This window comes from Vulpes lagopus, chromosome 8 (assembly GCF_018345385.1).
Source record: "Vulpes lagopus strain Blue_001 chromosome 8, ASM1834538v1, whole genome shotgun sequence".
NCBI classification, from domain to species: Eukaryota; Metazoa; Chordata; class Mammalia; order Carnivora; family Canidae; genus Vulpes; species Vulpes lagopus.
Genome location: NC_054831.1, coordinates 47,942,421 through 47,967,905, shown reverse-complemented (window position 1 = coordinate 47,967,905; position 25,485 = coordinate 47,942,421). Strand labels below are relative to the sequence as shown.

The window sequence follows — 25,485 nt, the reverse complement described above, 5'->3', positions numbered from 1 at the left end:
ACATCATCAATCATAACAATATTCACTTTATAGGAATCCCAGAAGAAAAGAGAAAAGGGGGACAAAAAGGGTATTTGAAGAAATAATAGCTGAAAACTTCCTAAATCTAGAGAAGGAAACAGAAATCCAGATCCAGGGAGCACAGAGAGTCCTCAACAAAATCAACCCAAGGAGGTACATGGTAATGAAAATAGAAGAAAAAAAAAGTGACAGAATTTTAAAAATAGTAGATGAAAAGAACAATTACATGCCATGGAAACCCCATAAAGCTTACAGCTGATTTTTCAGCAGAAACTTTACAGGCCAGAAGTGAGTGGCATGATATATTCAAAGTGCTGAAACAAACAAACAATCAAACAGCACCTGCAACCAAGAATACTCTGCCCAGCAAGGCTATCACTCAGAATTTGAGGAGAGATAGAGTTTCCAAGACAAACAAAAGTTAAAGGAATTCATCACCACTAAACAAGCCTTATAACAAATGTTAAAGGGAATTCACTGAATGGAAGGAGAGACAATAAGCAGGAGTAGTAAAGTAGGAAGTATAAAAAGAGTAAAAAAAAAGCATAAAAAGAGTAAAATTAAGTTTAGCCATTAAAATCAATTGAGGGATACACAAAATAAAAGGATGTGAAGCATGACATCATATACATAAAATGTGAAAGAAAGAGCTTTAGTGCTTTTAGAATGGATTCAACCATAGTGACCATCAACTTAAAATAGACTGCTATGTGCATGATATTAAATATAAAGCTAATATACTGGTACTCAGATATGCAAAAAATAAAGAGAAAGTTATCCAAGTACAACACTAAAGAAAGGACAGCAAATCATAAGAAGAAGAGAGCAAGAGAAGAAAGGAATGCAGAACAACCTTAAAACAAGCAACAAAATGGCAATTAATACATACTTACCAATAATTACTTTGAATGTAAACAGACTAAACATGCCAATCAAAAGACAAAGAGTGATTAAATGAACAAAAAAGCAAGATCCATCATCCATATATATGCTGTCTATAAGAAACTAATTTCATACCTAAATACACATGCAGACTGAAAATGAAGGGATGGAAAGCATTTATCATGCAAATGGAAATGAAAAGAAAGCTGGGATAGCAATACCTATATTGGACAAAACAGACTTTAACAAAGATTGTAGGGGTGCCTGGGTGGTTCAGTCAGTTAAACATCTGCCTTTGGCTCAGGTCATGGTCTCAAAGTCCTGGGATTGAGCCTCATGTTGGGGATGGCCAGAAGTGAGTGGCATGATATATTCAAAGTGCTGAAAGAAAAAACAAACAAACAAACAAACAGCACCTGCAACCAAGAATACTCTACCCAGCAAGGCTATCAGACATGGAATCTGTTTCTCTTTGTCCCTCTGCCTCTACCCCTGCTTGTACATTCTTGCATGCTTGCTCCCTCTCAAATAAATAAGTAAAATCTTAAAACAAAACAAACAAACAAACAAAAAAAAAACACCGAGGCTGTAACAGAAGACACAGAAAGTCACTACATAATCATAACAGGAACAATACAAGAAGAAGATAAAACAATTGTAAATATTCACACCCAACATCAGAGCACCCAAATACATAAAGCAACTACTAACAAACATAAAGGAAGTTATTGATAGTAATATAATAACAGTAGGGCCTTTAACACCCCACTTGCAATAATAAATAGATTATTTGAATAGAAAAATCAACACGGAAACGATGGCTATAAATGACATATTGGACCAGATGGATACAATTTTTAAATCTTTTATGCTGTCTGGAATACATTTTGGATCTGGTCATGCTCTCAAATATATTCCATTTCTATTCCAACACTTCTTTATCTATTAAGGCAATATCATTGCTTTCAAAGGTTTAGATTTTTAATCATCCATTCATTCAATTAATTAAAAATATTATACAAGTTAGTTATGGATGACAGGTGATAAAGATAATGAGAAGATATCTTTATTATTACATTCTACTTGGAAATGGTTAATGAATTAGCAAGTAAAACAATTCCAGAAGGTAGAGCAGTATGTCAGAGGAAATAAGTGGGATGTAGTGGGATGCAATGATCTTTAAAAAGAAAAAAAAAAGATAATACAGAAAACATTCTTCTAATAGTAAGTTTAGGGATGATCTTTTTTTGATAATGAGACATTTATGCTGAGAATCAAAGTATAATAATGCAGCCACAATGAAGGAACCTGATGAGGACAGCCTGTTTTCCATGTCCTAGGAAAGACAGCATAATTTCACTCTGATGAAAACATCACAAGGGAGGCAGGGAGTGGCTTAGAGGTTTAGGATATTAGGATAGACAGAGTTAGTATATACATAGGGCCTTGTAGGCCACAGAAATTTTGGATCTAATCCTAAATACAATAAAAAGGAAAGGTGTCCTTTTGGCTACTATTCATAGAATTGATAAGAGAGCAAGGTTAGAAGTAGGGAGTCTCATTAGAAAGTGACAGTCACTAGTGCTATCTGCCACATACATGAAATGATTACACTTCCTGGCCCTTTTGTGGTTTGGAGAGACCATGTAACATTTTAGTCACTGAGTCATCAAAGGAATAACCATTTTATGTTCCAGCCTGAAGCATTTAATTGCCAGTGTGAGATCATCCAGGGTTCTCACTCATTCTCTCTACACAACTGGCAATGTTAGATGTGATGATGCCTGATCCATTTGTCTGGGACATAGAGTTCAGAGATGTGCAGCAGAATCTCAGCCTATTTATGATGGACAAAAAGCATGTCCTCAGTACATCTTTTTAAAAATATTTTATTTATTTATTTGACACAGAGAGAAGGAGCATAAGTAGGCAGAGGGAAAGGAAGAAGCAGGGCTCCCTGCTCAAGATGTGGGGCTCAATCCCATGATCCTGGGATCATGACCTGAGCCGAAGGCAGATGCTTAACTCACTGAGCCACCCAGGTGCCTCTCAGTACATCTTTATTGTTACAAACCACTGGGATTTTGGGACCATTATTTTTTTCCAGCTATACTGTGGTATAAGTGACAAAAAAATTGTAAGATATTTAAAGTGTACAATGTGATGATTTGATATACATATACATTGTGATATGATCCTCAGGCCTTTATTGTAGCATAACCTAGCCCATCCTGACTGAATACAAGTGGCCATTCCAAAGAGTGTAATTAGAGATGGTTGTGACTTGAGGAAGATCTAGCAGTGAAATAGAGAAGTTGACAGGTTTAGCATTTGTTTCTGGCTTGCAGGTAGTGTTTAGCATAAAAATGTATGAGGTGGGAAAGGGAAGTTTCAAAGAAAAATCCCACTTCTGACTAAATAGTGCATTTACTCAGAGAAGTATAGATTTAGACAAGGTATGATGGAGGGAAAGTAAGTCGAAATTCTGTTTCGACAAGTTAAGGTCAAGATTCTAACAGGTAGCTGTCAGACAAGCAGCTGATTATGTGATTTTAAACCTGAGATAAAAAATGATAGTGGCAATTATAAAATTTTGGAGATGTCTTTATATACATGATGTTCAAAGCTATGTAAATGAATAGGATCACCCAGGAGGAGATTAGGAAGACACCCCAGAGCCAATTCCTTAGGAACTCCAGCATTTAGCATTTGGTAGATGAAAAGATGCAGGTGAAAGAGGATTACAAAGAAGAGAATAATGATTAGAAAATAAATACCAGGAAATTTAGTGCCCCTGAAGAGAAGATAGGTGATTTTCAAAAGAAGAAGGAGAAGGAGAAGAAGGAGAAGGAGAAGGAGAAGAAGGAGAAGAAGGCAGAGGTGGGGGGTGCATATCAATTGTGTTGAATGAAGTTGAGAAGTCAAGTAAGATACAAAGACTAAGGAGTGATTGTTGGGCAAGTCACTGTAAACTTTGACAAGAGCATTTTTGATGGAGTAATGAGCACGGAGGTCAGACAGGAGTGGACAAAGAGTAAATGGACAAGGAGGAAGTAGAGACAATAGGAGGAGAGAAACATGAAAAGGGACAGATAGAAGGGAAGTTCCTAGAGGAGTCTGTGAGGAAAGAAAAAAGTTTTATTGTGGCTGCTCTATAGTTTTAATGGGAAATAAAAAAATATATTAGTTCTTAAAAAGTATATTAGTATTATGATGGAAATGATCCAATCAAGATTTATATTCTGATATCTACTAATTTCAGTATTACTTGAATTCTTTTTCAGAAATGACTTCAGTCAGATTTTTTTTCATCTTCTTTTACATTCATTTGTGGGTTTCTTTTTTAACTTCTGTTTATTACATTTTTGGCAAACCATGGCTAAGTCCATAACTGCTTCTGTTTAAAATTTTTGTCCATGAACTTAAATTGCCTTTTTTTTCATGTCAGTAGGCTTATCTGAGACAGTTATGTGAAATTTTTGTCTTCTTCTTATTTGAGTAAATTACAGTAAAACGTTCATTAGCTGTTACTTTTTTTTAATAGTTTGAAAGCAAAATGAAAAGCATAAAAACTCTCCCAATACAAAAAAAACATTTTGATATCAAATCGAACTTTAGTCAAATTTTCACTGAAAATATATGTTTATATATTTATGTATGTATATGTGTGTGTTTATCTTTAGTTTCAGGACTGAAATAAAGAAAAGTGTGTAATGCACTTGAAAAAGGATATTACCCATCATGAGGAGCCAGCCTAATTCAATCAGCAATTGCAAACAAACACAAATAAATGATTTTTAAAAATTCTAATTCCAGAAAGAGGAAATGCTCAAAATTCTCTTAATGAATAATTATAAATTTCACTTTTAAAACTGTTTCCAATTGGTCCTAAGAAATACTTCTATTTTTTTCTACATGACTATTTGTTAGATCTAACAGTATCTTGACTGCACTTTATTTTCAAAACTACTTTTACATTTCCATAGTAAGAATTCAGATGGTAACCATATTTTGTGAATTAAACTAGGTAGAGTTTATTTTCTTCAACAGTTGGTAGGAAAATAGGTGAACTAAATTTTGCCTTGCTTTAATATTTATGTTAACATGGAAAATCTCAAGAATGTACATTAAAGAAACTGCAAATATTTCATATATAAAAATAATTACTTTTACTAAATCCCTTATATGCGATCAGAATATATGTACATATGGTATTTAGATTATTTTAACTTTCCTGTTATGTTAGAGACGTTGAGTCTCATAATGTTCATTTACCCAATTTGCTAATTCTAGGAATGCATGCATCTTAAACACTTATTGAGAGGAATTCCATCTCCACTTCTGATTACAAATTTAATCTCCACAAGAGAATCAGGCTCAAGAATCAATAACCTGGATAACCTGACTACCAAACACTAACATGTAAGAAAATGTATATAGAAAATTAAATGTCATTCACAGAATTCTCAAGGAAACATATAGCCTTTATATAAGTGTCCAGATGAACATCATAGAGATTACTTTCCCCTCCCTTTTATCCTGCGCATGGTTCCCCTGGCATAGAATTCAAAGAACACAGACCTCAAGTCATAGGATCTATTCCCAGAAGTTTGGATAACTTGCTTTTGCACCTTCCAAATACTTGACTTCTCTGTGTTTCAGATTTCACCTACATATTAGTGAGGTGAGGGCTGGATGTAGATAACTTAAGTCTAGGTTAAAAAAAAAATATATATATATGGAAAACTAAATGGGTACTTCATAAAACTCAAACTCAAAGTAAAATACAGTATGAACCGAGGGACTAAAACCAAGGGGGAAAAAGCTGCTGGGAACAGGTTATTTACTTTCGGCTTTTTTCTCTCTAAGGCCAAATGTCTGGTCTGTTTCTTCTCTGAGTTTTCTTCTTTCTCTCTCCACCCTGGCTCCACCAGTCAATTTATTAGCATATGTCCCAAACATGGTCATGCTCACTCAGAAATCCTTATAACCCCATTCCCACAGCAAAATAAGCAATCTGTACAACATCAATTCAAATTCTTGGGAGACAAAATGGCCTAACTTAGGTCATGTTTCTCCCTTTGTCCCACAAGGTGTAAGTAAAGGACAAGAAGAAATGGAATTATGGGGAGCAGAGTATATTCAGCAGGGATTGGGCAGAAGGCTCTCACTTTTTGCTAAGAAAGTAATATGGGTTGGAAAGAAACTGACTGGTGAAGGAAAAGTTTCCCATCTCTATGGATTCTTCTCCAGGACACTTAAAGATTTATAAGCATTAATGGAGGTTACATGCAACAGTGATTTCAAAATATATTTCAGTGTTTTAAATGCTGGATGTAGTTATCAGTAATATCTTCTGTGTCTTGTTTGAATTCCTCACTGCACTTAATTTTTATTTCATCCTTTATCTTTATTTCAGTGAAATTAACACAATATTTCATTAATTTCAGGTGTACAATATAGTGATTCAACAATTCTACATTATGCAGTGCTCATGATAAGTATACTCTTAATCCCCTTCACCTATTTCATCCATCCTTCCACCCACCTCCTCTCTGACAACAATGCTTGTTCTCAATTGTTAATAATTCTATGTCTTGGTCTGTCTCTTTTTATTTCGTTCATTTGTTTTGTTTTCAAAATTCCACGTATAGGGGCAGCCTGGGAGGCTCAGCAGTTTAGCACCGCCTTTGGCCCAGGGCATGATCCTGCAGACCCGGAATCGAGTCCCACATTGGGCTCCCTGCATGGAGCTTGCTTCTCCCTCTGCCTGTGTCTCTGCCTCTCTCTCTTTCTCTCTCTGTGTCTCTCATGAAAAAATAAATAAAATCTTTAAAAAATAAAATAAAATTCCACATATGAGTGAAATCGTATATTTCTCTGATTAACTTATTTCATTTAACATTATACACTCTAGGTTCAACTATGTTGTTGCAAATGGCTAGGCTTCATTCTTTTTTATGACTGAGCAATCTTCCATTGAATATATATACCACTTCTTCTTTATCCATCATCTATCAATGGACTGAGCAATCTTCCATTGAATATATATACCACTTCTTCTTTATCCATCATCTATCAATGGACACTTAGGTTACTTCCATAATTTCACTATTATAAATAATGCTTGAATATACAGGGATGTATATTTTTTAATTAATGTTTTCATATTCTTTGGATAAATACCAGTAACAATTACTAGATCACATGATAATTCTATTTTTAATTTTTTGAGGAATCTCCATACTGTTTCCCACAGTGGCTGCACAAGTTTGCATTACCACCAATAGTACAAGAAGGTTCCCCATTCTCCTCACAATACCTGTTGTTTCTTGTGTTTTTAATTTTAGCCATTCTGACAGGCGTAAGGTGATATCTCATTGTGGTTTTTGATTTGTACTTCCCTGATGATGAATGATGTGGAGCATCTTTTCATGTGCCTGCTGGCCTTCTATATATCTCCCTTAGAGAAATGTCTGTTTATGTCTTCTGCCCATTTTTAACTGCATTATTTGGGGTTTTTTGGTGTTGGGTAATAGGAATTCTTTATATATTTTAGAGTCTAACCTCTCACTGGAAATATCATTTGCAAATGTCTTCTCCCATTTAGCCCTTTGTTCTTGAAGAAGTCTACCAAAGATCCCTGCCCCTCCAGCACATGCTCTGAGATCAATAAATCAATAAATATATCTCCTCCCTATATACCCCAGGCATTTTTTAAACTGATGCTTCTATGCTATATCTCAGCAGGCCTATTTGTTGTGCTGTCTCTTTAAGGGCAGAGAGTCGGTCTCCTACTATCCTCTGGCTCTCCCAGAAGACAACCCACAAATTTTTAAGGTTCCAAATATTTAACTCCACTGATTGTAGAACCACAATTCAGGCCACTCTAGTTTTCAAAGCCAAAATATTATAGGGATTCATCTTCCCAGTGCTGGTCCCCCATGCTTGGGGGACTTGATGGGGCTCTGCTCCTCCTTTCTCCATACCTGAGGCATCCTTCTCTCCTGTGAGTAGTATCTTGGGTCCATCTGGCTTGGAACCATATCTCTCTTCTTCTTACCTTCTTCACTGTGGCTTTTTCTCTACATTTAGCTGCAGAAAGTCTATTCTGACAGTCTTCTGGGTGTTTTCTAGTTTATTTACACTGACATGGATGTTATCTAGATGTATCCATGGAACACGGTAAGACCCTTCTACTCTACCATCTTCTGCCCTTGCTTCTGCTCTCTATCCTAATGTATCCTTTAATTTAGGTTAACTAACATAAACCTCCTAATGAATAAAGATTATTTTTAAACCTTTTTTTTTTACCTATTTGCTCTTAACAATTAAAAATATATGAGACAGACAAATTGACCATTTTAAGTAGTTTCTGTGGACAAATCACAACAGGTACAACTTAACTAATCTATTGAGGTAACAGCAAAGTTGAGTAGGGTGGTCCCTTGGGCCTGGACCCTCCAGCATCTGGGTCAGTCCAAGTGGAACAAGGGCATAAGCAGTTCTCATTTTCTTTTTTGTGCCTGTTGTATAACAAGACAGCAATGTGGTTTCTTTGTATAAAGGTGATAGAGTGGTCTACTTCAATCACCACCATTCCAGGCTCACAAACTGTGACAGGAGCACAGCACATCACACTGCCCACTCCAACAGCTTGTAAGGCAGACAGACAATAAAGATTATTTTTAACAACTGTATTATTTATATCTTTCTGCCAAAACAATACTTGGAAAGTAATAGTATTTTTTAGTCGGTGACTTCATGTCTTTAAGTATAATGAGATTTTATTCCAGAGTACAAATAAAGTATACTATTAGAAATGAATTTCAACATTATAGTTTTGGGTAAAGGCTAATAAATCTTCTCAGTAGAAGTATACAGTTAATAAAGATATGAAAAAACATGAGTCTTATATGTTTGGATAAATCCTAAAACTTGCCTTCCATACATATACCAAGCGAGATAGGAGACAAGGTCATATTTTTTTTGAATCTTCCATCTATTCTGACAAAACATAAATTTCAGAGAACATTTCTGTTACTCTATTTTTACCTAAAGGTGTTTTTCTATCCTACAATTTTATTTTTAAGAGATATCTGAGTACAGGGTAACCAACTATCTTGCTCCCCAAAGATGTCCATGTTCTGATTCCTAGAACCAATGATTGTATGACCTTACATGGTAACAAGGACTCTGCAGCTGTGATTAAGTTAAGGCTCTTGAAATGGGAAAATTATCCTGGATTATCTGGATGGGTAGTAATGTAGTAATCATAAGGGTCTTTAAAAAAGGAAGACAAAGGGATTGAGAAAGACTTGGCAAACCACTGCTGACTTGGAAGATGGAGTAAGAGCCATCAACCAAGGAATGCAGGCAAACTCTAGAAGCTGGCAATGAAAAGGAAATAGGGCCCCCCAGATAGCTCAGTTGGTTAATCATCTGATTCTTGATTTCAGATCAAGTCATGATCTCAGGGTTGTGAGATCAAGCTCCATGTCAGGCTCCATATTCATTGCAGAGCCTGCTTGAGATTTTTTCTCCCTCTCCTCTGCCCCTCCCCCCACTCATGAGAGCATGGGCATGCATGCTCTTTCTCAAAATAAATAATTAAGATTTTTTTTAAAAAAAAAGAATGACAAGTAAATAGATTCTCTCTCTGAAGACTCCAGAGGGAATGCAGCCCTGACAACATCTTGATTTTAGACTTCTAACTTCAAGAACTCTAAGAAAATACCTTTGTTTTCTTTAAAACCATTAAGTTTGTGACAATTTGTTACAGCAGCAATGGAAACTAATGCAGTCACTTCCTCTAAAAATAAAAATTAATGTAGATGATGGTGTAGCATTGCACTTTCCAAAGAACAATGCCTTCTTACCCCCACCCAACTATGTTTACCACCTACTCTTATGTATTCCTCTCTTCTTTTGAAAAATATAGTCTTTATTTATCTATAAATTATTATATATTTCTCAAATGTACATACTTTTGTTCTCTTATTTTGTTTGGTTTGTCTTGGGTAAGATAAAAACACATCACTACTTTTTACATTAAAATAAAGAATACAGAGCCAGTTTTGATTTGTATAAACCTGTTTCTTCTATCAATAAATGCTACTACTGTTCCATTTCATCAGTGAACTAACTCAGGTAATGTATTTGAAGTTATAAAACAACAACAAAAAATTTGTTGAGACAGGATCTAAAACTGAACCAAGTCATCTGAAAACAATGTCCAAGCTCTTAATCATTAGACAGTTTATGTTATAAACCTTTCTATTTAGTATAGTTGTACTGTCTCATACTGCCTAGGATAGGAAATTTACTGTTTCCCATGCCATTGGAAAAAGGAAGGGAAACTAACATTCCTCATAATTTACTTCGACCAAGCAGGCTTGCTAATGTTTTATCATATGATCTTATCTGTTTCCCATATCAATCCTGAGGACATAAGCTTTTTTTATAAAAATATATTTATTAAAAACATTTTTTATAAACAACTTATTGTTAGGAAGGTAATAAGCCCAAGTCCACACATCTGATATGTAAAAGAATAATTTTGACACAGAGATTTCAGGAACCTATACTGTTACAGTGGATCAAGGCTTTTCAAGCTTTTAAATTCATGAACCAGTAAAATATTGAAAGAAAGAAAAACAGTGAAATGACATCAGGTGTGAGTTTTTTACTTTGCCAGGTTAAGACATTAGGAAACAAATGAATTAAAACAAGGAGGAATAAGAAAAACAAAGGAAGAGAAGGTTAAGGAAAAGATTGAGGAGGAGAAAGAAACTACACAAAATATCCTAGCATCTATCCTAGCCCTCACTTCATAAAAGAAACTATATATTGTACCAAATACTAAAAAGATCACCATCTCAGTATAAAGGACAGTTCTTTTTTTATTTTTTTAAAGATTATTTATTTGGGAGAGAGAGAAAGGAGGTACACAGAGGGAGAGTATCTTCAAGTAGACTCCCTACCAAGCAGGGAGCCAGAAGCAGGGCTCTGTTTCACAACCCCGAGATCATGACTTGAGCCAAGATCAAGAACCCGCACTCAACAAACTGAGCCACCCAGGTGCCCCTAAAGAACAGTTCTTAATTAGTTTCTCCATATAGGCATTTATTTTTCAACTTAAAAGCTGTGGGAGGAACCTCTTCGGCACCAAATGCAGGGACACCTAGATGGCTCAGTTTGTTGGTCGAAGTAAATTATGAGGAATGTTAGTTTCCCATCCTTTTTCCAATGGCACCTGACTCTCATTCACATCCAAATCACCAAAGGAGGACTGGCCTGGAGCCAGGTCTCCACAATACAGGCACCTAACAAGAAAGCATTCTACCTCGTCTTACACTAAAGTTCTTTTTTTTTCTCACTTACAAGGAAGAATCGCTATTTATCCCTCACTTTTTTTTAAGTTCAATTTCATTTTTATTTCTGGTTTCAATTGTTTCTCTCATCAGAATCAAATCCCTTATTGGGTGCCTTATTGGAATGTATCCAAAAGAAAGAATTTGTCTCACACACTTATAATAAATATATCTTAGGCATTGACTTGAAAAGATTAAAAGGTTCACTTTATAACCCAAACCTCATCAGTGCTTAATGGGTGAGTGCATTCCATGTGCCTTTAAAAGTGCAAGTTGTAGATTTGTTCTTTCTCATGCTTCAGAATTTACATATATTCCTATATTGCTATAATATAATAATATAAAAGTCTTTTGCTACTAATCATAGGGCTTAAAGTAAGGGAAATATGTCTTATGAATCTCCACGCAGGTTGAGAATAGATAAATACAGTTCTTGATTTGAAGACAGATTGGACTAATTGACTTAACAGAAAATTATAATTGGCATGGTTTGCTATGTATTAGTCTGTAAAATGTAAAACTTATTGGCCAAGATCATTACCTTCTCTGAACAAATATTGAGCAGTTCCGTATAGCTTAAGCTTATTTAATTTTGATAGCAGTTAATTGCTACAGAATTCTCTTACTCTTAGAAACTTGCACACATTTACTGAGTGCCTTTTGTTTACCTTTAACAACAAAAAAGGTGTACCTACTCTTCTGCAACAATGATACTTATACTGTGCCCTAAGGTTCTGACTGGAAGAATTCTCTTTAGTCAAGTCCTGACACCTATTAGCAAGAAGTTAACATCTGAAATTATTTCTAAATCAAGTAAGCACATTTATGTAAATATAGCTACTACATTGTGATAGAGAAAACTTGATAGGCTAAACAGTATTACATGAGTTATAAATGTGATTCCAATATCTTGCCTCATTCAGTGCCAAAAAGCACCTGTAAAAATATTTTAAAATAGCTCAGCTTTTATTAGTTTTCACACGCATAATTGAATACAGAAACTCACTAAAAAGTACTTCTAGAAGTAAGTGTTACCAAAACCATAATTAAAGGAAACATTAAGTGTTGATTGTTCTTCAGATTTAGATTGAAAGTCATAAACTGCATCCTTAACTCATACATAACTCAATCCATCTGTTACACTGGAATTTAAAGCTTTAGTTTTATTCCTTGCTATTTACAAGTATCATTGTAAGGGTAATAAAAGCAATTAAAACCAAAAGATTTTATTTAAAAAAATTAGATTTTTTTAAAACTTTTGTCAGATGGTGACATATATTTCGAAAAGATATTCAAAGTGCTCACAGTTTAGAGAAACATACAAATATGCAAATAGATATCAGCAAAAACAGTATGGTAAGTGAACTAATACAGGAGCACAAGGTGTGGGGCAACCAATACTGCCTAGGTGAGTGAGGGCAAACAGAAATGGTTGTATATTTTAAAGAATACATAAAGATTTGCAAGTTAAAGAGCAAAGAATGGGGGTAGAGAATAAAGGGTATTCAAGGCAGACTGGAAATATTTACCACAGTAACATTGTATACCTACGAATCCTCTCTTATTTACTTAGGTGATTTGATTTTTCAGTTTTATATGATTCCATTTTTCCTCCCCCAAGAAAAGTAAGAACTTAGAAGTGGTTTCCAACTAACATACAGATACAATCCAGAGCATTTTTTAAAGTGCAAGGGAAATATTTACTGTAACCAGAAGTCTGGGTGAAAGAAAACAATTGGAAACATAATGGTGAGGTACTATTTAGGGATGGTATCTGCATACTGAAATTTTTGGGGAAAAAACACTATATCACTTGACTGTATGTAAATATTTTAATATAATAATTAAGAAGAAAAATAATTACTGCAAATTTTGCTGCCTAAACATAAAGGTTGAAAATGACTTTAGCAAAATAAAATATCTATAGCAACAATTATATGTATGATATACATGATAAACTCTTGTGGAAAAATCTTCTTTCAAACATTTTATGGCAATAATCATAATAAGGCACATATGTTAATGTGAAGGAAAGTAGCCCATACTTTCCAAATTGCCGTATTGCTTAGAATCTCCAAGGGTCTAAATCTTCTAGGTCAAATGCAAAATTGAAATGAAGCAATGCATGAGTGTTGTTTTCTTCTCAGATGCAGTAACATATATTTCTATTAACTTATCTTCATGTGATATTTACATCACATGGTTGATGTAAACATTTCAATTACCCAACACATTAACAATTATTCACATCTCTCACTATTATTCATGAATATTAATTGATCATATAGTGCCTGTTCTGTCAGTGAGGTGATCAGAGATACAAACTCTACTGCTCTCAAAAAAAAATTCAGATATCCTCAGGCTGCCAAAATTACATGGACAATTTCCAGTCATTCTATGATTTGAACTCTGTGGCATTTGACCTGTTGATCTTTCTCCTTTTTTGAAATATTCCATCACTAACTTCTATAATAGCACAATATTCTGAGTTTCCCTCTACCCTGCATATCCTTCCTTTCCAGCTGCATTTGCAGACTCTTGATTTCCTAAATCCTAAAATTTCTTAAGTGTCTGTATTTAGTCCCCTTAACATCACACTGTGCCCAATTTTCTGAGAGGATTTATCTATTTTTAAAAAGTCAACTCACTTTTCCTATGAAAACCACCTTACCCTAAGCTCACTATCATCCTTCTCATCTCATCTGCTCTTCTACTGTTCTTCCAGGTTAATGACTGCACCAGTTTTTAGATACCCAAGCCAGAAATTATGGAGTCATTTTGACTCTTCATTCTCTTTCATTCACCCACCCCCCAACCTCCAGTTGTCCACCAAACCCTATGTACTGCTTCTTCCTAGTTCTGGTCTCTAGCATTACTTTACTAGATTATGACATCATTATCTCTGTCTCCACTCCTGCCTCCTTCACCTCATTCCTGACAGCACAATCAGAATGAACTTCCTAAAATATAAAGGGGAACATGTTCCTCTCTTGCTTACAGTCTTCACGAAAAATACTCCAATATATCAGCATAATATATAAGTCAAGCTAACTTCTTTTTCTTCTCCAACCTTACTTCAGAGGTAAGGAGGTTTGGAAGATTTGGGAGCTATTCAAGAAAAAAAAAAACTTATAAACTTTATTGGACAACACTTGGACAGGTTTCATGTGGGGGAAATCTCTCATAGTAGTAGTATGCCCTGATGCTATGATGCAGGGAACCCTATGCAGAAGGGGAGGAAGGCAAGGAACTCCTGAGGGACAAAGGAATTGTAGATGAAACTATGTCTAGGTGATATCTGCTCCCAAGATGAGGAGTCTCTGGATCAGAGTTCCAAGGGGGCAACAGCATCTCTGAGGCTGGGGCTTCTGTATTGCTAGCAGTGGTGTGGGATGAGGTTTTGCAAGTTGGGCAAAATAGGCTGGCTCTGAATAGCTAAAAATATGCTTGTATGGAATATTTTTAAAATAATTGGATGAGGAAAAGTTTGAGTTTGGCACTGGCAGGCTTTTGAGTTAATAGGTCTCAGCCTGCAGGAAGAAATAAACAATCTAAGGGCCAATATACAGAGGCCCTTTTTGTCTCATTTATATAACACCTCTCAACACCTCCTGAAAGAATCTCCTTCATCCTGTCTATGTGGCTTTCTCCAAGTGAATAATTCACTTTTATACATCTGTGCTGGTGCCCAAAATGTTCTTATGAGACCTACCATTCAGGAGGGGGGCAAAATGTTTGGTAACACAGTTGGGGGCCAGTACTAGATGAAATAAAGCCATTTCAACCTTCATATACAAAGACTATAATGAAAACCTCCTATAAGCCAGTTATATTAAATGTATTAATTATGCAAAGTCACTTTCATATAAACGGTTCCACCTATCCCCTCCTTGCAAACCAAGACCTCTGTTCCATCAGTTCTGTCTACTTATCTCAGTCTATAACTTTGCTATATTAACTATTCCTGTTTCTATGTCATCTAAACATTTCATAGATATATCTTCATTTGGATCATTGGCAATAATATTGAACAAATTAGAACCAAAATTTAAGTCCCCTGGACGCCACTAGAGACCTCTCTCCAGGCTAGCATTAGGACAAATATTTATTAGACACCTTGTACATGATCACCAAAAGTGATGAGCTTATACCTCTGTTATTTTATTTAATCCTCATATTAGGTATGGTAGCTACCTATTACAAGTCTCCTTTTGACAGATGGAAAAAAAATGGAGTTTAATATAGCAAGGTGACTTTTCCAAAATCATAAAATTAGAAATTGGCAGTGTTGAAATTCAAACCCAGATTTGATAACAGTTTGTTTTTTTCTACCAAAAGACACTGACCATCGAACAGTATTTTTTAAAACCTACTTTATTCCCTTTTGTCAATAGGATTTTCCTGCTTACATCTTCAAAATCCTTAGAAATTCCAGATATGCTATGATAATGATAATTTTATAATGTCTCCCTTAATTGTCAGACACAAGTGTTTCAAAATCTTAGAAATGTGAGGGAGAGAATAAAGGAAGGAAGTAGAGAGTAAACTCTAAGAGTATCTGCTTGGGACAAGTGAATTCAGATGTGGTTTGCAAATTATTAATATCAGTGGGATTTAATCTAGTCTAGTCAGGATTAGGTTCCACATTAAGTCAGAGCATAGGAAATGGCGGAGGGAAGGGGTGGAGGTGGGGCTTAGTTCAAAGCAGTTAGCAAGGCTTTGATAGGCTCTGATCCAGTGACAGAGGTAATGGCTCAAGGCAAGGCTCACTGGAAAAGATAGGATGTCAGGCCCCTGGTGAACAGAGTAGGCAACCATCCATCAACAGGACAAAAGCAGGAGGAAGGAAAAATGCAATGGAGCTACCGAAGTGACCACCTTCCTTCCCAGGACTCTGAAATCTGGATCCAGGCTCCATCACACAGTTGGAAAGACTTCGGAATTCAGGTAAGGATGAGGTTGCAGATGACGGGCACTGTGACACCACTGTGGGGGTCATTGGGATGAGAAAAGCAGAAAAAAACAAAGCTAAATATTATAATAACACTGGAATCTGCCTGGGTTTTTTTTCCCTCCAAATAAGACAAATGAACATTTATTATTAGCATCAACATAGACATGAATAATTCTTAAAACACTGTAGTATTTCTCAACTAAATCCATGTTTATGGGCATTGGGGAAAATACATTATTTTCTGTCTCCAGAATTTAGAGACATATACTTTTACCAGTAGAACAATTACAATTGATTTTAGAAGTTTCAAGGCTTAGGGTCAAAATTTCCCAAAAATATTATCACAAAACAGCAGTTGTTCAATGTTTAAAAGTGCCAGTGGGAAAACCATATCTTGGGAAATTTGTGTACAAACAGTAGAATGATTAATTACTTTATTTATTTGGAATGCAAGATACTGGTTAAATACTACAGGAAATGAAACTATTTCCTTCACAAAAGTACTTTACATGCCCATTTTCTTGAAAAGCATCTCCAAAACCATTAATCTTTTAAGGAACACTGTTATTTTAAAATATTAACAATTTGTTAGAAATTAATTAGTTTTAAAAAGTTGCTTTTTGTCTTGAATCCAACCATTAATTAAAGATAATATATTCCTTTACAGGGAGGCTATTTACAGAAATCTGTGTTGCTTAGTTTGGTAGAGAATTATGAGTCAGTTGCAATCCCCTTGTGGACCAGTTAGCTGTTTCATGGTATTCTGAGACAATGTACCAAAACCTTATTCTTAGCCAAACATCATGAAGACGAACAAGTTAATAGGCAAAAGAAGAATCATTCCAACAACAGAACTAGTTGCTATAATGCTTTTGCATGCCTGCCAGTTTTACTGCATTGTACTCTGATACGTTGTCCTGTTGAGACTTTAAAGCAAAGACCAGTACAGAAAAACACTGGAGTCTCCCAGATCAGAAGGCATTCCTGATGTAATTCAGTGGATTAGAAGAAGATCCATATAAAAACTATCAGAACTTCAAAAGCAGACTTTACATAGGCAGGAGAGGGGCATTCCATTTCTTCTAGAACCTCCTAAGACTTGACTTGGGATTTTAAGTAATCTAAACTCATATTAAAATACACCTGGAAAATAGAACAGGATGTTAAATGTATCATTTTCTGTTTTCTCAGAGTTTCAGATGAGGGTTCAGTAACAGAGAAATTAAAAAATAAACACCAAGTATCTTCATACTTTAAAGCAAAGAGTTGGGCTACCTATGCAGGAAGGCCTAAAAGATTTTCTAGCAAATTCTATCCTCAGCCCATAATTCACCTTCAGGCTAAATGAATAAAGGCAGATGAATTTATTTGAGAGGCTTTAAAGAGTTTGAGTATTGTAAGAATTTCTTTGCAGATATTTGTGAGAGTGTTGTGTATTTTTTTCCCTCTTCCAAGGGAAGAGAAATGGGATGCCCCCCTCTTCTCTCAAGCTGAGGAAGAGAACAACTTTGTGTAGCCCAATATATATTCCCTGAAATTTAAGAGAGAAATGGCTGATATTGGTCTCCTTAAAAACAAAGGCTTTAGTTTAGCCAATTGCCCTGAGGCATTAGAGCAAGAAGAGGTGGATAAATTGGTAGTGGCTTGTGCCTTTAAGTCTTGGTGAATTTCCCTCGGGTTGGATATAGACTCCAGACAAAGAAGCTGGACTGATTCATCCTGAATAGGACTATGCTGAAGAGGAGGGCCTGGAGGCATGAGAGGATGTGGCAGGGATCATTAGAGCCTTCCATCAGAATGCAGGGGCTTTGGAGGGAGATTGTAATCAGTTAGCAACAGGCAATATCTACTGTGTCAAAGGCACTGAGAAGGGACCCTCGAAAAATCACAAAAGACTCCACAGGAACAATAAAAAAATCATCACTGTGAATTAGCATCATCCAGAAGGCTTCAATAACAGATTCATTTCATCAAATAAGACCTTTCTACAATTATGTCTCCTCCCTTTCCTGCTTTAAACTCAGAAGAGAAACATGCCATACAGAATGGCATGAAGAAATAATGGAGAATGAATAGAGCAGAAGATGGAAAAACAGAAAAGACACTGACCTTATTAACCCCTTAAAACTGCAGTCTTCTAAGCCTGACCTGGGGATAGAGAAAAACTTAAAACTGCATTAGTGTGCAAGATAATGTGATAACACTGAAATAAATAGACCTTTCATTGTTTAACAATAACCAGAAATATCATAGCACTTGGTCAAGACCCAGACGCAGTGTAGGAGCTATTTGACAAAGTGAGTCTGGTGGAAATAATGAGAAACATGTTGCCTTCTTTCATATTGAATCCAATTTGTTCAATAAACTGGTAACATCAAGGATCACAGGCACTCTCTGCCCTCCAGAGCAAGGTAGGCGCCTAGGTGAGAGAGAGTCATCACTGTAAGATATTACAAGTGAGGATGAATAGAATCTGCCTTAAAAATCATTTTCTTGGGCAGCCCCGGTGGCTCAGCGGTTTAGTGTCGCCTTTAGCGCAGGGCCTGATCCTGGAGACCTGGGATCGAGTCCCACGTCGGGCTCCCTGCATGGAGCCTGCTTCTCCTCTGCCTGTGTCTCTGCCTCTCTCTCTCTCTCTCTCATGAATAAATAAATAAAATCTTAAAAAAAAATCATTTTCTCTAGCTGCACACTGCTCTATACTTATTTCCTTTTTGTTTGCTCTAATCATTTAATAATGTCTTATTTTATTGTCCTATCCTTGTATCCAGTTAGCCCAGAGATTTAAAAGGGTAATAGGAACTCATGCCCCTTAAGGTCATAACATAACTGATGTCAATAACTTAATTGCCAAAGCCAAGGGCTCCTTTCAGTTTTCATGCATGTTCTTGTTTTCACTTTGCAATTATTTGTGTGGCCATTTGTTTAATTGCAGGCTTTTCACAGTAGATGATAAGGTCCCATGAGGATATGACACTTCAGTTCATTGCTCTATATCCAGCTCCAAGCACAATGCCAAATGTATAGCAGGAGCTTAAAAACTAAATTGTTGGGCAGCCCCGGGGGCTCAGTGATTTAGCGCTGCCTTCAGCCCAGGGTGTGGTCCTGGAGACTGGGGATGGAGTCCCACATCAGGCTCCCTGCATGGAATGGAGCCTGCTTCTCTCTCTGCCTGTGTCTGTGCTCTCTCTCTCTCTCTCTGTCTCTTTGTCTCTCATGAATAAATAAAGTAAATCTTAAAAAAAAAAAACCAACCTAAATTGTTAAATAAATGAAAGGTACTTAGGGTTGTAAAGGGTTTTGAATGCCAGGCTAAAGAAGTGTAACTCTATTATGTAGACAATGGAGAGGCACTAAAGACTTCTTAGCTTGTGCTTATTAGGTTTGATAACATGCGGGGATAATTCTGTCAGAATGGTGCAAAACATATGGATGAGAGAAAGGCTGGAGACCTAATTCTGAAATCAGAGGCCACAGAAGCAGATATGTAACCTCCTATAGTATATAGGTAAACTTAAATGAATGTCCGAGCAAGTAAATAAAACAAAAACTGTCTTGACTATTTTTGTTTATTTTGTGTATTGAAGTGTGTGCTGTGCGTCTCTCTCCTCACTTGAAATGACTGACTGGCTGCCTAAACTGATTAAAATCACAGATAATTAGGGATACACAGCCAATAGCTGAAATCATATGGAAGTGGTTTCTGACCTATTGAGTAGGACCTATTGCTGGCAAACTCTTAACTGGACTTCAGTTTTTTAAATATCTAAAAAGAGCCAGAGCATCTGTCCAATTTCTCTTTCCAGTAATCTTATAACTTTTTACATGAAGAGTCATTAATGTTTCACTTTCTGGACTGAAATAGATGGTAGCCTCTCTAAGCCAGGAAAAATATGTCTGACTAGAAAGACTCTGGCCTCAAGCTTGGGTATCCCTGGGGAAAAAGCCTCAGTTACATGAGAAAAGATCAGGCTACAGGTCAATCTCAATCAGACCATGGTAATTTTTTACACTATAAATAAACATCATCATTCACATTGCTTTCATGTTACCTCTTGCTCTATTTCTGCAACTTCATCTCTTCTAGAAACTCATGTTTATTCAACCCAGTGGATTTACTAAAGCTTACCTTGTCTCATGAGTCATGAAACCATATTTTATAAACTATATGGAAAATGTGCAGTTAGCTTATTTTCAGACATCCCTGGCCTATAATACAATAAATTCATTTTTCCCCTTAATTTATTTCAGTAAAGACAGCCAAGGATTCCAAACTCAGCATTATATCCGGGAGGCCAAAAGATATATATGCTATTTTCTAGGATTTGAAAACACTAGGATTTTTTTTAAAACCTCAGAGATTTAAAATTTGAATTTTCAAAATCTTATTTCCACTCAAAATATTAGCACTACATCTATTATGTAACAAAAGCAAGCATTTATAGCCACATATCAGATAATTCTAACAACATGGTATTTATCATTATTCTTTAGGGATAAAAAGGTCAATAAAAGAAATAGTAAAATTAGAAGTGAAATATCTATTAAAAGCTAATCATTGGTATCACAATAATTTTGACACTTTGGAGTACATTGTAGATGATTTTTATAGCATGGGATTGTCCAAACCAAGTATGTCAGTGCTTCTATTCACTATCCTTGGTACAGTGCCTGGCTAGGCACCAAATATTTATTAAATATTAGTGGATTAATAAACGAATGAGAATAGATCAATCTTTAATTTGATATAAATAACTTAAAGGTAGTGTGAGATTGTGTTTTTCCCATACTTTTTTATTCATAATCTACTATATCTGAAGGTGATGCAAAAGTTCACCCTCTGGGTCCCTGAGTGGCCTACTCTATTCTGATGGCCTAAATGGCGTTTATATACTGACAAATCCCACTCGAGGTGGACCTATTCCCTGAACTTCAGAATTATGTTTCAACTGTCTATGAAAACACTTCTGCTTAACTGTGTGTATGTATGTATACACATGAGTGTGAACAAACATAATGAATGCAAAACTGAATTCTTGATTTCTAATCATCCTCCAACCACCTGCCTCTCTTCATTCTTATTCATATTAGCAAATGATAACTTCACATCTCAGATGAAAGTCTTGAGGTCATCCTTGACTATTTTTCTCACACCCTACATCCAACCCATCAATCAGCAAGTCATCATGCTCTACCCTCAAAATATATCCTGAATCAACCACTTCTTCCCACTTCAGTACTAATCCTTCTTATCCAAGTTAAATTATCCTCCTACAGACTATTGCAATAGCTGCCAGATGTTGATCCTGCTTTTCCCACCACCATCCCACCCTATGGAGATCCTTGTAGGACTTAAGTCAGATCATGTTCTGATTGGGCTCTCTCCTCCCATACCTTCCCATCTCACTGTGAATTAAATCAAAGCCCATACTTCAGCCTACAAAGCCCTACCCAAGTTCACCAGCTACCTCTCAGATCTCTCTTCCATGTTACCCCTGATTTTCCTACAATCAGGAGTGATTGTATTGGCTCTCTTGCTGCTTTTCAAATCTACCAAAAAATGATCCTGCCTCATGGCTGTTGTACTTGCTCTCTCCTCTGGTTGGCAAGCTCTTTATCCAGGTGTTATTAATGTGGCTGTTTTCACTGAATTCCGTCTCACCTCATCAGATCACCCTAAAACAGCACTAAGTCAGGTCACTCTCAATCCTATTACACTGCTTGATTTTAATCCCTATCACTATCACCCCTTGAAATATTTGTCATAATTGCATAGGAATCATTTGTTTGTTTTCTATTGCTTTACAGTGGAACATAAGCTGTACAAGAACAGCCTGATAGCATTCTGTAGATTCTTACTCATCTTTGAATATCTCATGTTTAGATTTGGTATAAATAGCTACTCAGTAAAGGTCATTACTGACCTTTCATTCATTAAACGAATGAATTTATTTTCAAAATAAGTCTACTAAGGGAGCAGTTAAAGTAATAGAACCAGATGAGATCCCGCAGAGCTAAGAAAAAGAGTCCATCTTGCTTTTGCTTATGCATGTATATAGCTTAGAATCAAAGCCCACTCTACATCCTAGCTCCAAAGGAACAACTCCTCCCTTGGCAGTATATGTCAGATGGCCCAGCTATACATTTTGGACAAAGCTATGCTCTCAGTTTGTCTTCAATCTGACCACAATCATAATAGGTTAATGATTTCTCCAGATCGGTTGAGTTTTCAGAATCTGGTTTGCGAGCTTCCTCTGACCATTGCTGAAAAGTCATTTTTTTCATGGAAAAATATCCTGCCTTGACAAAAAAATGGATGGAAGCTTTAGTCACTTTATTTATCTACTACTTTTCTGCATCTGAAGGTCATGCCACACTCATCTTAGTGAGATTATCTCAAAATATATCAAAATGCTCATTTATAAGATTAATTTGAAACAAGAATTATATTTTACAAAAACTTAAGAAGCTGCCAAATCCTATTTTTAAGGTATATATGAATGTCTAAGGTGTTGACCAGTACCTTCTTTCTCTTTTCATGCTCAGTTATATACTCTGAACAACAATTCTTAGGAAAAGGCTTTTGTTTTTAAAAACATTGCACAAAAGAAACATAAATAATAGTAATTATATTCTGAAATTACTCTCCCTCCTTCAAAAAAGAATGTTTTAGGTTGTTTTGCTGTCTACAAATTCAATGTTGTGAAAAAATTAGTACATGTGAAAATACTTGTACAAGGACTCTATTGGAAATTTACTTTTCTTTGTTGTAATTAATGATCCACAGAGTAACATTTTCTTTCTATAAATTAGAGTAGGACTACCTTTCAGGAAAATTTTTACTGTGAAATAAAGCCACACATACACAGGTACTCATGCAGACAGTCCACCAGGAGGAACCTCTGTCCTGACCCAGGCCTGACCAATCAAAGTATCATATCCTAAATGTAGTGATAGGTCCAGAAATAGGCATGTAACCCAAGAATGAGAGCCCTTTCCTTGAAGTGATCTTTTCAGACCTTAAAAGAGAAATGCTCTCTCTTCTGAAGTAGCTAAACCCAAAGGAGCAAACAGCCTAGCTGCATTGAGGTGACCATCAGGCAGGTGATCATCGAGGTGCTAACTGGTTGCCACCTTCTCAATTTGGAATAATCCTAGAAATTCTCATGCTTATCAAAGAAGAATGCCAAAGCCACTTGGAAATAAGCAGTAAATTTAAATTGAGGGTCAATTTTCTGACTTGTCTTCATTCTTTCACCTTTTCCCCATTAGAGATATGTGGGTCAATGATTTGCAAGTTCATTGATGGTAATATTTTATATATGCAATTTTGTTTTCCTTTTCAGTTTTTTAGAAGATTTTACTTATTTATTTAACAGAGAAAGACAGAACCAGGGAGCACAAGTCGGGGGAGACAGCAGACGGAGAGGGAGAAGCAGGTTCTCCACTGAGCAGGGAGCCCAAAGGGGAAGGGGAGGCACTCGATCCCAGGGTCCTGAGCTGAAAGCAGACGTTTAGCCAACTGAGCCACCCAGTGCCCCTTTCTTCTGATTTTAGTGCTTTGCTTTTTAATTTCAAATAGTAAAACTGAGGCAGACTTTATAGTTTATCTCTCTTAGATGGCATTAGTTCCTGGAGCTATAGATAAATTAGGAATTATTAGAGGAAACATATAAAAGCAAGATGAGATGAGAAAGAAGGGTGTGAGTGGTACCTCGGTGGGCATTTAAGAACGAGAGTGAGAAGGTCATCCCAGTTTCAGCCCTTCAACTTACAGCTGGGGCTCCTGAGAGGACATAGGGCTCTCAACCAATGTCAGATAGTTAATGGCAACTCAGCCTCCTCATTAATTGCCTTTTATGGAGAAAGCCCATGTGTAGTTGAAAACAGATGAGGCCAACTCCAGAAGAAAATGTAACTGAAAAAAAAAATAAAAAAAAATTAAAAAAAAAAAAAAAAAAAAAAGAAAATGTAACTGAAACATAGGCTGGACAGGGAGAAAGAGGCAAGTGGAAATGGGAGTAAGAGAAAACATCCATGACTCTCAATCAGTTTGTGCTTGTTACAGTTCCATCCCCAGATTCAACTGCCCCCACCCAGGCTCTTTTTTTGATTAAAGTTAATTTGGATCAGGTTTGTGTCACCCCAACTATGCTGTTTTTGGGCCATGTTTAACTCTCTCTCATTTTGTGTCTCTGTAAAATGAATACAATAATATGCTAATCTCATAAGGTCCTATGAATAAATAAAGTTATCAAGATGATGTGTTCATCGAGAGCTGGTATAGTTTATGGAAGGCACTTATGCTTAATAAATGTTACTTGTCTCCTTTATTTACTGAGCCTGATGGTAGATGTAAAAATAAAAATAGCACTTCTGCTAGGACCGTTATTTTTCAAAGAAAATAGAAATGAATGGTTATCTACCAACATTGCTGTATTTTGCCCGACTGTTCAAGTTGAACCAAAGCCCAGCCAGACTATCCTTCAAAATGCACTATAACTCGAGAATCCAGGAAATAACAGTCTCTAAATACAAACCAATGCACACACAAAAATGTTCATTTTTCTCCTAGAAATATTTTTTGTTATTACCATATAGATGAGTACAAAAAGAAAAGTTTACCCAAACATATGAGTCGATATACTGTTTGAGATAAAAAAGAAAAGAGAGAGAGAGAGGTTTTGAAGTCACTGGAAAAACAAGAGTACCCTTTACACATTTCTTACAGTATCTGAGTGAAGCCAGAAATGCCTTGGGAGTCCAGGTATGGGCTACCGTGTATCTGAGTGGGCAGATATCCCCTCAGTCAGGAGTAAGAAAATCTCTCTGTTCTTCTTTAACAATATCTTTCAAGCCATGAGAGAAAGAACTCACCAGGCTTGTGTCCTCTACGAAGTTTGCTAAATATTGCATTTATTATTTTACAGCATTTTACCAAGTGCTTAGTAACCAAATTTAGTCAACCTTTGTTTTGATTGGGACTGGATAACACAAGCAAACAATTTGGAGAATATATATATATATTTTTTGTATACATATATATGTATATATGTATACAAGAAACAGCTTATTCTGGCATTATTTGCTGATTTTGCCAACTTGAGGGAAGTTGATTTTAGTCAATGAATAAACGTTTACTCAAGCCTTGCCATGGCCATGGGACAAATGCTGTCCTAGGGAAGGTTTGCATCTAAGATTCATATCTGGAGGGAAAAGCTACCCATTTAAATTATTATTAAGATATATATAAAA

At 36.0% G+C, this 25,485-nt stretch overlaps 1 long non-coding RNA gene across 2 annotated transcripts in view; it reads right to left on the bottom strand.

Moving 5' to 3' along the window:
- Window positions 1-25,485, bottom strand: part of LOC121497149 — a 269,382-nt gene that overhangs the window by 84,571 nt on the left and 159,326 nt on the right. Inside the window, exon 2 of one of the 2 annotated variants that reach the window (XR_005989412.1) lies at window positions 16,143-16,262. The exons of the other annotated variant lie outside the window; for it this stretch is intronic. This is a non-coding gene — a long non-coding RNA (uncharacterized LOC121497149). The remainder of the gene's footprint in view (window positions 1-16,142; window positions 16,263-25,485) is intronic. 2 annotated transcript variants of the gene reach the window in all.